The 17,288-nt window shown below is 40.4% G+C and overlaps 1 long non-coding RNA gene across 1 annotated transcript; it reads left to right on the top strand.

Annotated features, from left to right (window-relative positions):
• The first annotated feature begins 6,272 nt into the window (after window positions 1–6,272).
• Window positions 6,273–12,130, top strand: LOC129503023 (uncharacterized). The gene is made up of 3 exons (XR_008663102.1): window positions 6,273–6,486; window positions 9,664–9,713; window positions 11,573–12,130. It is a non-coding gene; the product is annotated as an uncharacterized LOC129503023 (long non-coding RNA).
• The last annotated feature ends 5,158 nt before the right edge of the window (window positions 12,131–17,288 follow it).

Genomic DNA, 17,288 nt, shown 5'->3' with positions numbered 1-17,288 from the left:
CCAGGCGCCCCATCCTTTCAACAAATGTTGATGACAGGCCTATGAAATGTAGGCCTTTGAAGGACAGGAACAGGCACCAAAGCAAATCCCTATCTTTATGTGGAGTTTATATTCTAAGCCACAGATTGTATTCTCAAAGTGTCCTGGGAACCATGAGAGCATATAAGGATGATTCAAGTTCAAGTCCTGGATTGTAGAGGCCCATGCCTCTCAAAACGGAGCTTTGGAGAGATAAAATGAGCACTGGCCTCGCCTGAATTCACAGTATTCACAGCACAGAATACTAAAACTTTGAGAACAGAAATGCGAGTCATTTTTTTTTTTTTAATTTGGAAGCCCATGGATTTTTTTTTTTTTTTCAACGAGAACTCATGGTAAGTGCTCCCTGGTTATTTGAAAGATAAAATTTGTGGAAATGGGATAAAAGGACCAATAAATCAAAAGGCTCAATTGTCATTATTACCAGTCTCTCTCTCTCTTTTTAAAGATCTTATTTATTTATTCATGAGAGGCACAGAGAGAGAAAGGCAGAGGGAGGAGTAGGCTCCCTGTGGGGAGCCTGATGTGGGACTCTATCCTGGGACTCCAGGATCACGCCCTGAGCTGAAGGCAGATGCCCAACTGCTGAGCACCGAGGCATCCCACCAGTCTCTTTTCCAAGAAAGAGGAGACACAGAGCAGATGGTTCCCCCTACATGATACCCTTCCTCAGTGGGCCAGAGAGGTACATACATCACTGCCACCTCTGAAGGTGATGTGGCTATGCTGAGCTGCAGGCAGGACATTCAGTCTATCCTCCTGGCAAACCTTAACTCTGACGTGGTGTTTTGTTTTGTTTTGTTTTAAGATTTTATGTATTTTTTTTTTGAAAAAGAGAGAGCACAAGCAGGAGGGGGGAAGGAGGAGACTCCCCACTGGGTAAAGAGCCCAATGCGGGGCTCGATCCTAGGCCCCTGGGATCAGGAGCTGAGCCAAAGGCAGACACTTAACCGACTGAGCCACCCAGGTGCCCCTGTGGTGATGTTTTTAAGCCAAGAAGAGTCATAAGACCTGGAAGACACTTCCTCCAAAATAGGAAACATTTTTCCCAAGGCTTTCTGTGTGTGTGTGTGTGTGTGTGTGTGTGTGTGTGTGTGTGTGTTGTGTAGGCACACATGCACGTGTTGAGGTGTCCAGAATGTGCCACTTAGGCACAAAAATAATTTGGATTTGAAAACATTTTAAAAGAGACTGCCTTGCCCTGAAATCCCTTATTTTCCTACAAGCAGAGGCTTTCAAAAAAACTCAAAAGAAATCAATTGTCATAAATCCCATTCTCTGGAACAACCAGAGGAGATTGTCTCTTACCACTCAAGATACACGCCCACACAGACATTGTCACAAAATTATCATATGGCTATCTATTCTCCTAAGGGCCCATCTCTATTTCCTAAAAGTTTATTTGTGTTCCCATAAGTGCTCTTCTGACTCTCTGCTTGCCTATGAAGATGGTATACAAGCCCTAAACACTAACCACCTTTTTGAGTCCCTTTTTTGTGAACTCTTGTACATGATTTTGTCTTTTCTTTTGCTAATCTGTCTTTTGGTAGTTTAAATCTGCAGGAGCCCCAAAACAGAATCTAGGAGGGTAAAGGAAAAGTTTTTTCCTCCTCAGTTCTGCGTATGTGTGTGGCCACTCTCTGTGCATTTGTACTAGATAGTAGAGAGTTTCCAGAGGGGAGCTATAATTCTAGCTAGAGTGTGTGGGACATTTTTCTTTTCTTTTTCTTCTCTTGTCTTGTCTTTTTTTTTTTTTTTAGAGAGAGCGAGAATCTTAAGCAGACTGCAAGTCCAGCATGGAGCCCAATGTTGTAGGTGAGAGAGGTCTGGATCCCACAACCCTAAGATCAAGAGTCAGTCACTTAATCGACTGAGCCACCCAGGTGTCTCTGGAGTGTGAGACCTTTAAAAAGAGAAAATTAGAGGATCCCTGGGTGGCTCAGCGGTTTAGTGCCTGCCTTTGGCCCAGGGCACGATCCTGAAGTCCCCGAAATCGAGTCCCGCATCGGGCTTCTGGCATGGAGCCTGCTTCTCCCTCCTCCTGTGTCTCTGCCTCTCTCTCTCTCTCTCTCTCTCTCTCTCTCTCTCTCTCTCTCTCTCTGTCTATCATAAATAAATAGATAAATCTTTAAAAAATAAAAAAATTAAAAAAATTAAAAAATAAAAAAAAGAAGTTAACCAGATATCTAGAAAAAGGACAGAGTCATGAAACACTATCCTAAGTGTGACCTGAAGAGTAAACCTCTTATCCTTAAGAGGATGTACAGGGAATTTAAGCACTGAGATGGAGGAAGAAGAAGGTGGCTAATATCTTAGAATGGATACATCTCAGACAATCCAAATTGGGGCCTTTGAAGCAGCAGGTCCACTCAAAGGGGAGCCCTGTAGAAACAGAGGCCATACCTATAGAAGAAGTCATATTGATGGTGGGAGCACTCTGGGTGAAGCAGCAGTGAGAACTTCAGGAAGAAAGAATGAGATAGGGGAACTGAGTGGCTCATTCAGTTAAGTGTCTGCCTTTTGGCTCAGGTCAAAATCCCTCCAGGATCGAGCCCCACATCAGGCTCCCTGCTCAGTAGAGAGTCTGCTTCTCTCTCTCCCTCTGTCCCTCCCACTGCTTGTGTTCTCTCTCTCTCTCTCTCTCAAATAAATGAATAAAATCTTAAGAGAGAGAGAGAGAGAGAGAGAGAGAGAGAGAGAGAGAGAGCACCTGGGTGGCTCAGTCACTTAAGTGTCTGCCTTCAGCTCAGGTCATGATGTCAGGGTCCTGGGAGCAAGCCCACCATAGGGCTCCTTGCTCATCAGGGAGCCTGCTTCTCCCTCTCCCTCTGCCTGCTGCTGCCTCTGCTTGTGCTATTGCTCTCTGTCAAATAAATAAATAAAATCTTATAAAAGAAGAAAAAAAAAGAAAAAGAAAGAGTGAGATATATTTTCAGAATCTATACCCCTTTGATGCAAGGTAATAATAGCAGTCACATGAGTTGGGATGGTTTGAGAGGAAAAAACAGACCATCTTCAGAGGAAAGCCAGGGATATTACCCAGACACTTAATAAATAATGCTTTTAGTCTTTCCCCCAACACACACGAGAGAATTTTAGTAGAGGAAAAGCATAATGGAGTAAAAAACTATTGTTATTAAAATCTAAGACTGACTGATATATATATATATATATATATATATCCTCTGCTATCATCATGCTCGTATTCCCGCAAAGTCTCCTAATGGGTCTCTTTGCTTCCAAGTCTTTTCTGCTTGCCGTCACAAAGGCGCCAAATGCCAGCTAAGTATGTCTAAAGCACTATTTTAGGGGCACCTGCTTAAGAGTTCAACTGTTGATTTTGGCTCAGGTTGTGATCTCAGGATTGTAAGATGGAGCTTCATGTTGGGCTCCATGCTGGGTATGGAGCCTGCTTAAGACTCTCTTTCCCTCTCCCTCTCTGCCCCTCACGCCCTCACCCTCTCTAAAAAAATAAAAGAAAATAAAAAATAAAGCACTATTTTAGTCATGGCTATGCTATTCACAAATTCTCCAAAAATTTTCTCTAAAAAGATCAAGCTCAATTTCCTTAGCTTGGCACTCAAAAGCCATCTATAATATCACTCCAGGTTTGTTTTCTTTCTTTCTCTCTTTCTTTGAAATCTTTCTTTCTTTAAAGATTTCTCTTTTTTTTCTTTAAAGATTTTATTTATTTATTCATGAGAGACACACAGAGAGGCAGAGACATAGACAGAGGGAGAGAAGCGGGCCCAATGCAGAACTCGATCCCGGGATTATGCCCTGAGCCAAAGGCAGACACCCAAGCACCAACCCACCCAGAAACTCCTCTTTCTTTCTTTTATATTTTTATATTTTTTATTTATTTATTTGAGAGAGAGAGACAGTGTGGTGGGGAAATGCAGAGAGAGAAATCCTTAAGCAGACTCCCAGCTGAACACAGAGCCCAATGCAGGGCTTAATCTCACAATCCTGAGATCACAATCTGAGCCAAAACCAGTTTATTCTTTTATTTCCACACATGATCTTTATAAATTCTCTCAAAGCTCTTTGTATCAGTCAAGACTCTCTTCTTTTTTGCCAAACCAAATTCTGAAACCCTTTTAGGACCCAGCTCAAATCTCACTTCAGCTGAAAATCATTTCCTTCTACATCCTGAAGTGTCCTCTCTCTCCCACGAATTTCTCCAACATTAAGTAACTGAATCTTAAATTATCAATGAATATGAGCTTGTTCTTTCATTTCTGTTGCTATTTTAAACTGTTATTTAACAGTTATACATATATATTAACAGTTATATTTTTTACTTTATTTTATATTATGGTGAAATAAGCATTGTTGATTTGGTGTCATTTGATCAAAATCATTTGTGGATGTGAAAAGTTAGTATTAATAATAATAAACCTTGTTTAAGAATAATAATATTAATAATAATATATTAAGAAATAGAAAAGTTGAAAAATGCCTAAGGACAAAAGTACAGGCAGGAGACGCGCTAGCGCATGCGCGCGCGCGCGCGCGCGCACACACACACACACACACACACACACAGTTTTTGCCCTTTTCAAGAATAGAGAGTTTGCCAGAATCTGGGTCCAGTTTACCTTTGTCAGAAGCCATGGTGCTCTGTCACCGGACATTTCCGCTGGAACTATATATTGTGCTGATTTGCTCTTACCAACAACATGCCTGAACGTCACAGGTGTGACCGCTGCTACCTGGCTTGGGCAGAGGATGACTCAGTCCCAAGTCAGGCAGTTACTGGGTACCTAGATTGTACAAACAAGGAGCAGATTAAAGAAGGATATTGGCGTCGGGATTTGCATCAATGTTTTGATAACAAAGCTTGTGATTCAAATAATTAATCCTGTAGAGTAAATCACTAAGGAGAACCATATTTCTATGTTCTTCCCCGATAACATCCAAATTTGGTAACTTTTCCCTTTCCTTTGAGTGTAGGTGAAGGCTGAGAGAAGACTGACCCATCATTCCTTATTAGGGAGCACAAAGGAAGAACAAAGGGAAGAGAGTATTAACCCGTTTGTATAACCTGAAGACTAAACAACAACAACAACAACAACAACAACAACAAAAAACCTGAAGACTTTCAATGTTACCTGGTGAAGATTCTGTGGACTTGCCTTTTAACTATTATTTATTTCTAACTTGCTCTTATTTTGCTCTTTGCCTTAATCCTGTTGGAATGGGGAAGGGCACTGTTAGATGCAAAATCAGTAGGACTTCGGCCTCTGAGTTGAGCAATTAATGTACAAGTTTCACATGATCTTCCTTCCTTTTTGAAGCCAAGGTTAAGTGTATGGCCAAGTCCACTCTGGTTTTTCATTTTTCTTGAGACTACAGTGAAAACTGTGCTCCAGATTACCATTGCCTCCTGTTGTCTGAACTTTGGCTCAAACATCTCTGAGTTTCAGTACAGACTCCCAGAATTGAGGTCATTTTCAAGACCTAAGTATCCCTCCCTCAAGGGTCTCAGATCTAGAGCTCCTGAATTTGAATCTCAAGTACCATGAACCCTATACTGGAGCCCTAAATAAAAGATATTCCTTAATTATGAAAGATAAGTGCAACTCCCACAAGGAAAGCAGTTTGGGGTGACAGCTGAGAGTTTTGAAGAAGGAGAGTGCCACATCATAAACGAAGTCCTTCCTTCAGAAGCCAAATGTTTCAAAGTTATATTTATGGTAAGTAGAATATAACAGCCACCCAGAGACGTCTGCCTCCTAATATCTAGAACCTGTAAGTGCAGTCCCTTACAAGGGCATATAGGACTTTGCAGGCAGGTGTGATTAAGTGTTGGGAGCGGTCCCGCGGTGCGAGGCAGGGTTCCAAAGTTGAGCCAAAGCTCCCTGCTGTCCCTGGCCAACCCGCAGTCCCGCGGTGCGAGGCAGGGTTCCGGGTTGAGCAAAGGCTCCTTGTCGTACCTGGCCAACCCGCTGGGACTGCACCTAGCTCTTCCCCCTTATGGAAGTAAAAGTACATATTTGCTTCTCCTTTAAAATGTCATCGAGACAAGTTCCCATAAAGTAAGCAAGGAGGTGGCCTGACACATGACCGCCTTGGCAGACGTTACTTAATAAACAAACCTCACTGTTTAGTCTAAATGTGGCCTTCCTGCTCCTTTGCTGAAACAAGTAACAGGTGTGAGTTTTAAAAACAATGTATGTTTGTGCGCGAGAGACGTACTTCTCCTTAAAGAAAATAGGCCGCCTGCTTACGGACGCTATATAAACTCTACATGCAAAAATAAAGCTTGTCCACTGTGGCCATCAGCTGCATGGAACCTCCTATCCCATGACCTTTTAGTCTCTTGTTTCTTTCTCATCCCCTTGCCCTCGGTCCCTGAATCCGGACCTTCTCGCGCCGGCCGCGACAAGTGGCGCCCGAACAGGGACCCGAGACAGAGTGAAAGAAGAAGTGTTTACGTTACAGGTAAGGGGATCACGGCGGCTCCGTGAACGATAGGAGTAAAATAATCATGGGACAAAGGCAATCTGTAGAACATGGGTATTTTTTTAAAAGTTCTACAGGCTCTTTTAAGGGAGAAGGGGTTTAAGGTTTCTCATAACTCTTTGGATAAGTTCTTTGATACAGTTAGAATAATATGCCCCTGGTTTCCTGATCAGGGCTCGGTGGATCTTTCGGATTGGCAGAGAGTTGGACAGACTCTAAAAAATGAATTAAAAATAAGAGGGGAACAATTGCCTCCTGATATATGGACTACGTGGAATGGTATAAAGGAGGTTCTGGATCCTACAGACTCTATTGAGATCATCTCCTTGAACTCTAAAAGTGAAAAAGAGTCTCCACCCTCGATGGGGGGGAGCTTAAAAAATCAAAAAATCCATACTCCCCCTTTACATAAACTATCCCTTAGAATAGATGATGAAGAAGCGGATCCGTTTGATGGTCCCCACCTTAAAGATAGAAGGGAGGAGGTTTTTGTTTTAAATCATGCTGAACCTCCTCCCCCACCTTTATTACACTCCTCCACTGTGCAAACTGAGAAGGCTCCTCAAAGCCTTTTTCCTGTCTGATCACACGAATCTAACCCAATAAAAGGAGTTACTGCATTACAAAGAACTCTATTTCAAGCCTCACAGAGGGGAGAAGATGTATCTGAGTTTCAGATATTTCCTGTTACTGTGCAGGGGGGACAGAGAGCACACACTGCCTTAAGCTTCAAAGTACTAAAGGACTTGAAACAAGCATGTACTCAGTATGGCCCTACAGCGCCTTTTACTCTTTCTATGTTAGACAATTTGACACGAGAAGCGTTATGTCCTGGAGATTGGAGGGTCATTGCACAAGCATGCCTCTCCCCGGGGGACAATTTGTTATGGAAAACGCAGTTCTCTGAAAATGCCGAAAAACAGGCCAGCTACAATAGGAGAACTAACATTCCTGTTGATTACAACATGTTAACTGGTTCTGGTCCGTATTATGACGTAGGCTTGCAATTGGACTTTCCTGAAGTAGCTTATACCCAAATTAATAGTTGTTCTCTGTCAGCATGGAAAAAGCTACCGACCACAAATACAAGGTCACAGGAACTGTCAAAAATCAGGCAGGGTCCCGAGGAAAATTATTCCGATTTTGTGGCCAGATTGTTAACCGCAGTCAGTAGAATAGTCACCGATGCGGAAGCTGACAAAGCTGTTTAAGAGTTAAACAATTGGCCATTGAGAATGCTAATGACCGCCTGTCAAGCAGCCAAAAGACCTTGGAAGAATCAGGGAACTCTTGAAGATTATGTGCGCCTTTGCGCAGATATAGGGCCCTCGTATTTGCAAGGAGTCACCTTGGCTGCTGCTTTTAAAGGGCCTCCCTCCTGCAAAATTGCATGCTCAGATACTAAAACAAAATAAGAACCCAAACATGAAAATAAATCAAAAATGCTTCTTATGTGGCCAATTGGGACATTTTAAAAAATCAATGCCCTCAGAAAAAGACTCAAACTACAAAAAAACCTCAAAACCTTTGTCCTAGATGCCACAGAGGATATCATTGGGCTAATGAATGTAGATCAAACACTGACTCTAACGGGAATCCCCTCTCGGGAAAACTGGAAGGGGGGCTTGCTGCGGTGCCAAAAAAAACAATAGCGGCCCTCTTTCCCCGACAAACATCACTCCCGTCTCCAACACTGATGACCTCCCTCGAATTGACAGATTATCCCGCGGTACCCCCGCCAGTGCAGGATTAGATTTAGCTCCTGTTCATACTCACTATTTGGAGGGAGGCCAATTACCTAGAAAAATTCCTACAGGCATATGGGGGCCGCTGCCTAAGGAAACTTTTGGATTACTCCTTGGGCGTTCTAGTTCGACCATGAAAGGTTTAATTGTTTATCCAGGTGTTATTGACCCTGACTATACGGGTGAAATTAATATTTTGGCATCCCTGAAGACTGGTACTCTCTCTCTGGAACCTGGGATGCCTATTGCTCAACTAATATTGCTCCCTATAATAAAAACCTCTAATCAAGCGCTTACTGGGGAGCGAGGAGATAAAGGTTTCAGATCCACCAACATATATTGGACCAAAATGATTTCTCCTGATAAACTCTTTTTAACCTGGAAATAAACGGAAAGGTTTTTTTCGGGCCTTTTGGACACTGGGGCAGATGTTTCAGTCGTATCTAGTCATAATTTGCCTAAAAAACCTGGCCCAAAAAGACAGTTGATGTACCTATTCGAGGGGTAGGCTTTGCCTCCTCCCCTGAACAAAGTTCTGATTTACTTACATGGAGAGATTTGACGAATGATTCACAAGGAGTATTTCAGCCCTTTATATTAGATATAGAATTAAATTTATGGGGCAGAGATGTTTTGTCTCAAATGAATCTCTCCCTTTCCAATGATTGGTCTTTTAATCAATTGATACAGCATGGATATCAGCCTGGAAAAGGTTTAGGTAAAAATTTGCAAGGGGACCCAGCCTTTATAGCCCCCATTCCTAATCCGGCCCGACAAGGTTTGGGTTTTCCCCAGGGCCATTGAATCCTCCCCATGCATTGCCTCTCAAATGGAAAACTTCCACTCCTGTTTGGGTAGATCAATGGCCCTTAGTGAAAGAAAAAAAGAGAGGCTGCTGAGATCTTGATACAAGAACAATTAAACCTCGGCCATTTAAAACTTCTACTAGCCCATGGAACACCCCTATTTTTTTTCATTAAAAAGAAAACAGGAAAATGGCGGCTTTTACAAGACCTAAGAGCAGTCAACCGGGTAATATTTCCCATGGGGACCCTACAGCCTGGCCTCCCTTCTCCCTCTGCCATTCCGCTAAATTTTCAGATGTTGGTTCTAGACATAAAGGATTGCTTCTTTACCGTATCTTTAGCCCCTGGTGATGGGGAGCATTTTGCATTTTCTTGCCCTCTACAAATTTGCAAGTACCCTATTATCGATACGAATGGACTGTTTTACCTCAGGGAATGGTTAACAGTCCCACCTTGTGTCAAGAATATGTAAAAAGAGCTATAATCCCTTTCAGGAAACGATTCCCTGAGGTATATTGTATTCATTATATGGATGACCTATTACTGGCAGCAGAGGCCAGTGAACACCTGGCTAACGCCTTTCGGGTTCTTTCCCAATGTCTTAGCTCTGCTGGACTTCAAATAGCTCCTGAGAAGGTACAGAGAGAAGTTCCCTGTGAGTATTTAGGATATCTTATTAGTAAACAGAGTATTAGGCCACAGAAAATCGCAGTTAGAACCTCGCAATTAAAAACTTTAAATGACTTCCAAAAATTTATTAGGTCATATAAATTGGCTCTGCCCTTCGCTGTCTCTCACCACTTCTCAGTTACAGCCCCTTTTTTCTATTTAAAAGGGGACTCCTCCCCTTCATCTTTGAGACAGCTTACTCCAGAAGCAGAGGATACCTTGGCTTTAGTAGCAAATAAAATTTCCTCTGCGCAGCTCCAACAAAGAGATTTGACAAAGAATGTTAACTTAATAATCTTAAAACCTGATGCTCTCCCTATGGCAGTGTTATGTGTGGCAAATCCATGGGCCTTTGGAATGGCTCCATTTAGCTATGCATGTTTTTCCATGTCATCAACCCAACGATTTTCCCTTATATCTTTATTAATTGCTAGGGGACGGAAGAGATGCAATCAATTATTTGGACATGAGCCTCAGAGTATTGTATGTCCCTCTTTTAACCGCCTCAGTGGTAGAGGATGCATATCAAACCTCCCTGAAATGGCAAACATCTATGGCAAATTTTCCTGGTCAATTTCTTTTTCATCTTCCCAATGACAAACTCCTTCAGGGACTCTCCATCATTCCTACTATATTTGTCTCTCCAATTTCAAGTCAACCGATTAGAGACGCTCCCATCATATTTCCGGACGCCAGCAAAGACGGGCACATTGCCATTGTCTATCTGCATAAACAACATAAAAATGTCATTCAGTTGTCCTATAAGACAAAATCTGTCCAGAGGGCTGAACTTTATGCTGTCATAAAAAAAACTTGAAAATCTATCAAGAACCCCTTTAATCTCTATTCAGATAGTCAATATGTCACCAGGATATTACCCATCCTTGCTGATTCTTTCATAAATCTAATGATGAGGAACTTTCGTGCCTTTTTCATAAAATACAGCAGCTGCTCTTAAAAAAAGTTTCAGCTATATTTGTTTCTCATATTAGAGCACATTCTGGTTTACCTGGGCCTTTATCCTCGGGAAATGACTTGGCTGACAGATATACTCATTTATATATTCTGTCATTGCTAATAAGGATTCTGTCGGTATGGCAATGAAAAGTCACTCTCTTTTCCACCAAAACGCTCGATCCCTACGAAAGCAATTCATATAACTAGAGAACAAGCTAGGCAAATTGTTAAAAATTGCTCCCTATGTCCCCAATATGTTAACACCCCTTCCTTTGCCATTAATCCGCGAGGCCTTTTTGCCAATGATCTCTGGCAAATGGATATAACACATTATTCATCTTTTAATAAATTACAATTTGTGCATGTTTCTATTGATACTTATTCTGGCATGATCGTAGCTTCCGCTCATTCTGGTGAAAGTTTTACTGAATTTCAAAATCACCTTTTTCACGCTTTTGGTTACATGGGAATGCCTAAACGATTAAAAACTGATAATGGGAGTGCTTATATATCCCAAGCTTTTTAAAACCTTTGTAAAACATTTCACATCCAGCATACCACAGGCATCCCTTACAACTCTACAGGTCAAGCTATTATTTGAAAGAGCTCATCTTACACTTAAAAATACCTTACAAAAACTAAAAAAGGGGGAGATTATGGCAGGAAAAATGAAAATTCCCCCCACATGCACCTAGACTTAGCAATATTCATTTTAAATTTTTTTGATTGTGCATGAGGATGGATATACACCATCAGAAAAAAAATTGGGGAAAAAAAAACTGATCCACCCCTTATGGCAAAGTGTGGAAGGATCCTATGACAGGACAGTGGAAAGGCCCTGACCCCTTGCTTAGACAGGGTCGAGGATATGCTTGTATCTTCCCACAGGATGAGGAAGCGCCACGCTGCGTTCCAGCCAAATTTGTTAGAGATATCAAAACTGAGAAGGAAGATGAGTCGGCTGAACTTATGCCCTCCTCGGAGGAAGAGGACTCTTAAAACAGATTTGCCATCATGGGGACAAATAAAGAAGTTAACCTCACAAGCCACAAGTTTGATAAGAAGATTGATTTCAACACAAAGTTATTCCTGGTGCAACAACCTCCATATTGGATGATCCCTGTTGACGTGAGAGGACCTTGGTACGCGAACTTTGGCATGCAGTTAGCTCAAGAATTGGTGAAGAAGCTATGAAGAACTCGAAGATTTCTTGGACTTTTAATTGCAGGGATAGTGGCTACTATTGCTCTTATTGCTTCTGCTACTGTATCTGTTGTATCTTTGCATAAAAATGCTCAGACCGCTGAACATGTAAATGAACTTGCTAGAAATGTAACTATTGCTCTTGATGCTCAAAAGAGAATCGATGGAAAATTGAAGCGCAGATTGAAGCTTTAAAAGAAGCCGTTTTATATCTTGGTGATCAATTTGTTGTATTAAAAACTATAACCCAATTGACTTGCCATGACGCTTATAAACATATTTTTGTGTTACCCCCCACTGCCTTTTAATGGATCATGGGGAAATGTACGCATGCATTTTTCAGGGGTTTGGAATCATGCTAATATTAGTCTGGATCTCTTAAAATTACAACAAGAAATAGACGCCATTTTGTCAAAGTATGTTGCATTATGAAGACCCCGGCGATTTAGCCGGTGAGATCTTAAATCAGTTAAATGGCTTTAATCCCTTCAATTCGCTGAAACATTCTTTTTTTGGATATTTTTGGCATTATATAATCGATTAATCCTGATGTATGTAATGTTTGCCTGCTCTTGCAAAAAAAATCAATAATCAATTAAACTCCTCTAAGGCACAGCTTCACTTTTGCATTTGAAAATTATAGGGGGGATGTTTTGGGAGCCGTCCCGCGTTGGGAGCCGTCCCGCGGTGCGAGGCAGGGTTTCCGGGTTGAGCAAAGGCTCCTTGTCATACCTGGCCAACCCGCTGGACTGCACCTAGCTCTTCCCCCTTATGGAAGTAAAAGTACATCTTTGCTTCTCCTTTAAAATGTTATCGAGACAAGTTCCCATAAAGTAAGCAAGGAGGTGGCCTGACACATGACCGCCTTGGCAGACATTACTTAATAAACAAACCTCACTGTTTAGTCTAAATGTGGCATTCCTGCTCTATTGCTTAAACAAGTAACAGGTGTTAGTTTTAAAAACAATGTATGTTTGTGCGCGAGATGTACTTCTCCTTAAAGAAATAGGCCGCCTGCTTACGGAGGCTATATAAACTCTACATGCAAAAATAAAGCTTGTCCATTGTGGCCATCAGCTGCATGGAAGCCTCCTATCCCATGAACTTTTAGTCTCTTGTTTCTTTCTCATCCCCTTGCCCTCGGTTCCTGAATCCGGACCTTCTCGCGCCGCCCGCGACACACATCTAACAATAATTCTTCTTGATATCAGCAGAGTTAAGATTGAAAACTGTACCGACTCCTTCATAATATTTTTTCCAGTTGCTTTGTTCAAATCAGGCCCCCCCCCCCACCCCCGCTGCAATGTGCAATGTCTATATATTTTGTTTGATGGATATATCTCTTAATCCATATACATTGCATTTGTTTGGTGTGATTTTTTAGCCCTCTTTCAAGCTGCAAGTTCTTTCTCCGTGCACTTATCTAGATGTATTCCATGCATAAAATCATGTAGTCTTTCCACAACACACTCTAAAGTAGGTACTATTATCATCCCCATTTTTACTCATGAGGAAACAGAACAGTTAAGTAATTTAAGTTCTCAGTTATTGAGCACCACAGCTGGGATTTGGATACACAAATCTTATCCACTGAGTTTCATATATAATACAGAAGTCTTTAATAAATGCTTCCAGAACAGTATCGTGGCATATTTATCATCAACATATATATATATATATATATATATACACACACACACTATATATATATATACATACATATATATATACATACACACACACACACACACACATATATGTAGTTTTTTTTTTTGAGCTCTATACCCAATATGGGGCTCAAACTCATGACTTCAAGATCAAGAGCAGCTTGCTCTAATGACTAAAGCCAGACAGGTGCACCTCAGTAACTATATTTTTATTCTGCTCCATCTCACCCGCCTTAATGCAAAGTATACGGAGGAAGAATGCAAGTGCTTCCCCCCGTTTTAGAGCAAAAACAAAACAAACACAGGCTTATTTATCAGTTTGTTTGTTTTAGTTTAAAAACTACTAAGCAAAACCCATATGAACACTAATTATAGATATAGTAGAAAATGAGGTAAATAATCTTCAAGCTCACATCTGTGATGTATACCCCTGTGTGTGTGTGTACATATCAAATATGTACATATACATAAGTATATATTTAAAAGCAACTATATATTTGTATTACAAAACTTTTAACAATGATTTTTCTTACTAGAATATATATTCAGATAAAAATGAAAAAAAATGGTTATTTAAAATAATGCAGGCCCACTGAAAAACATCTAACTGGTAAGAAGACACAAAAAGAAAAATTATCTATCATACCATTATATGTACCATTTAATGGTTACCCTATTATGGTTATTTAAGCAAATTTTCTCATTTTCTACAGTTATAAATAATGCAACAAATATCTTGCATATATCAAATAATTTCATGAGCTTTCAATTTTTTCTAAATTTCTAGGAAAAGAGAGTCTAATTCTTCCCAAGCTTTCCCATTTTTTAGTATTACCTCTCTACCTGTGTTCCCCAAATTTGACAATACATTGAAAATGTCGAAAATGATTGACAAATGAAACATAACAGAACATCTAACACTTGGCAAGAAGCATTTGATAACAAATTATCTGTGTATGGGAGAACAAGTTAATGTTTTAAAAAAGGAAAAAAAGGGAATATCAAAAAAAAAAGGAGATACAGCTTTAAATCTGGATATAGTAAGGGTGGGGAGAAAGAAAAGGCCCAATTGGGTTTTACTTCCTTTAAGTTTAAGGATTATATATATATATATATATATATATATATATATATATATCAAAACCAACCAATTGACCTTTCTGCTTTCTATTTATGTAGAGAAAAATGTTATCTAATTTTCTCTTTTGAGTATAGTTTGACACACAAGGCTACATCAGTTTCAGGTATACAACCTAGTGATGTATCCATGTATCCATTATGCTATATTCAATCACAAATGTCACTACCAAGGCTGGTTCAACACTCGTAAAAACAATCAATGTGATTCATCATATCAGCAAGAGAAAAAACCAAGAACCATAGGATCCTCTCATTAGATGCAGAGAAAGCATTTGACAAAATACAGCATCCATTCCTGATCAAAACTCTTCAGAGTGTAGGGATAGAGGGAACTTTCCTCGACATCTTAAAAGCCATCTACGAAAAGCCCACAGCAAATATCATTCTCAATGGGGAAGCACTGGGAGCCTTTCCCCTAAGATCAGGAACAAGACAGGGATGTCCACTCTCACCACTGCTATTCAACATAGTATTGGAAGTCCTAGCCTCAGCAATCAGACAACAAAAAGACATTAAAGGCATTCAAATTGGCAAAGAAAGAAGTCAAAAACTCCCTCTTCGCGATGACATGATACTCTACATAGAAAAAAAAAAAGCCTCCACCCCAAGATTGCTAGAACTCATACAGCAATTTGGTAGCATGGCAGGATACAAAAATCAATGCCCAAAATCAATGGCATTCCTATACACTAACAATGAGACTGAAGAAAGAGAAAGAAATTAAGGAGTCAATCCCATTTACAATTGCACCCAAAAGCATAAGATACCTAGGAATAAACCTAACCAAAGAGGTAAAGGATCTATACCCTAAAAAAAAATAGAACACTTCTGAAAGAAATTGAGGAAGACACAAAGAGATGGAAAAAAAATTCCATGCTCATGGAATTGGCAGAATTAATATTGTGAAAATGTCAATGTTACCCAGGGCAATTTACACGTTTAATGCAATCCCTATCAAAATACCATGGACTTTCTTCAGAGAGTTAGAACAAATTATTTTAAGATTTGTGTGGAATCAGAAAAGACCCCGAATAGCCAGGGGAATTTTAAAAAAGAAAACCATATCTGGGGGCATCACAATGCCAGATTTCAGGTTGTACTACAAAGCTGTGGTCATCAAGACAGTGTGGTACTGGCACAAAAACAGACACATAGATCAATGGAACAGAATAGAGAACCCAGAAGTGGACCCTGAACTTTATGGTCAACTAATATTCGATAAAGGAGGAAAGACTATCCACTGGAAGAAAGACAGTCTCTTCAATAAATGGTGCTGGGGAAAATTGGACATCCACATGCAGAAGAATGAAACTAGACCACTCTCTTGCACCATACACAAAGATAAACTCAAAATGGATGAAAGATCTAAATGTGAGACACAAGATTCCATCAAAATCCTAGAGGAGAACACAGGCAACACCCTTTTTGAACTTGGCCACAGTAACTTCTTGCAAGATACATCCACGAAAGCAAAAGAAACAAAAGCAAAAATGAACTATTGGGACTTCATCAAGATAAGAAGCTTTTGCACAGCAAAGGATACAGTCAACAAAACTCAAAGACAACCTACAGAATGGGAGAAGATATTTGCAAATAACATATCAAATATCAGATAAAGGGCTAGTTTCCAAAATCTATAAAGAACTTATTAAACTCAACACAAAGAAAAAACAAAAAAAAATCATGAAATGGGCAAAAGACATGAAAGAAAAATCTCACAGAGGAAGACATAGACATGGCCAACATAGACATGCACATGACAAAAGAAAATGCTCTGCATCACTTGCCATCAGGGAAATACAAATCAAAACCACAATGAGATACCACCTCACACCAGTGAGAATGGGGAAAATTAACAAGGCAGGAAACAAAAAAATGTTGGAGAGGATGCGGAGAAAAGGGAACCCTCTTACACTGTTGGTGGGAATGTGAACTGGTGCAGCCACTCTGGAAAAAAAACTGTGGAGGTTCCTCAAAGAATTAAAAATAGACCTGCCCTACGACCCAGCAATTGCACTGTTAGGGATTTACCCCAAAGATTCAGATGCAATGAAACGCCGGGGACACCTGCACCCCGATGTTTAGCAGCAGCAATGTCACAATAGCCAAAAAACTGTGGAAGGAGCCTCGGTGTCCATCGAAAGATGAATGGATAAAGAAGATGTGGTTTATGTATACAATGGAATATTACTCAGCCATTAGAAATGACAAATACCCACCATTTGCTTCAACGTGGATGGAACTGGAGGGTATTATGCTGAGTGAAGTAAGTCAATCGGAGAAGGACAAACAACAGTATGTTCTCATTCATTTGGGGAATATGAATAATAGTGAAAGGGAATATAAAAAGGAAGGAAGAAGGAAGAAAAAAATGTGGAAAAATATATCAAAAGGGAGACAGAACATAAAGACTCCTAACTCTGGGAAAAATGAACTAGGGGTGGTGGAAGGGGAGGGGGGGGGGGGGGGGGGGGGGAATGGGTGACGGCACTGGGGGGGGGGCACTTGACGGGATGAGCACTGGGTGTTATTCTGTATGTTGGTAAATTGAACACCAATAAAAAATTAAATTTATTAAAAAAAAAAAAAAAAAA

This window comes from Nyctereutes procyonoides, unplaced genomic scaffold (assembly GCF_905146905.1).
Source record: "Nyctereutes procyonoides isolate TBG_1078 unplaced genomic scaffold, NYPRO_anot_genome, whole genome shotgun sequence".
Classification (NCBI taxonomy): Eukaryota; Metazoa; Chordata; class Mammalia; order Carnivora; family Canidae; genus Nyctereutes; species Nyctereutes procyonoides.
The sequence above is the reverse complement of the archived record's forward strand: the minus strand, read 5'-3'. Positions and strand labels throughout refer to the sequence as shown.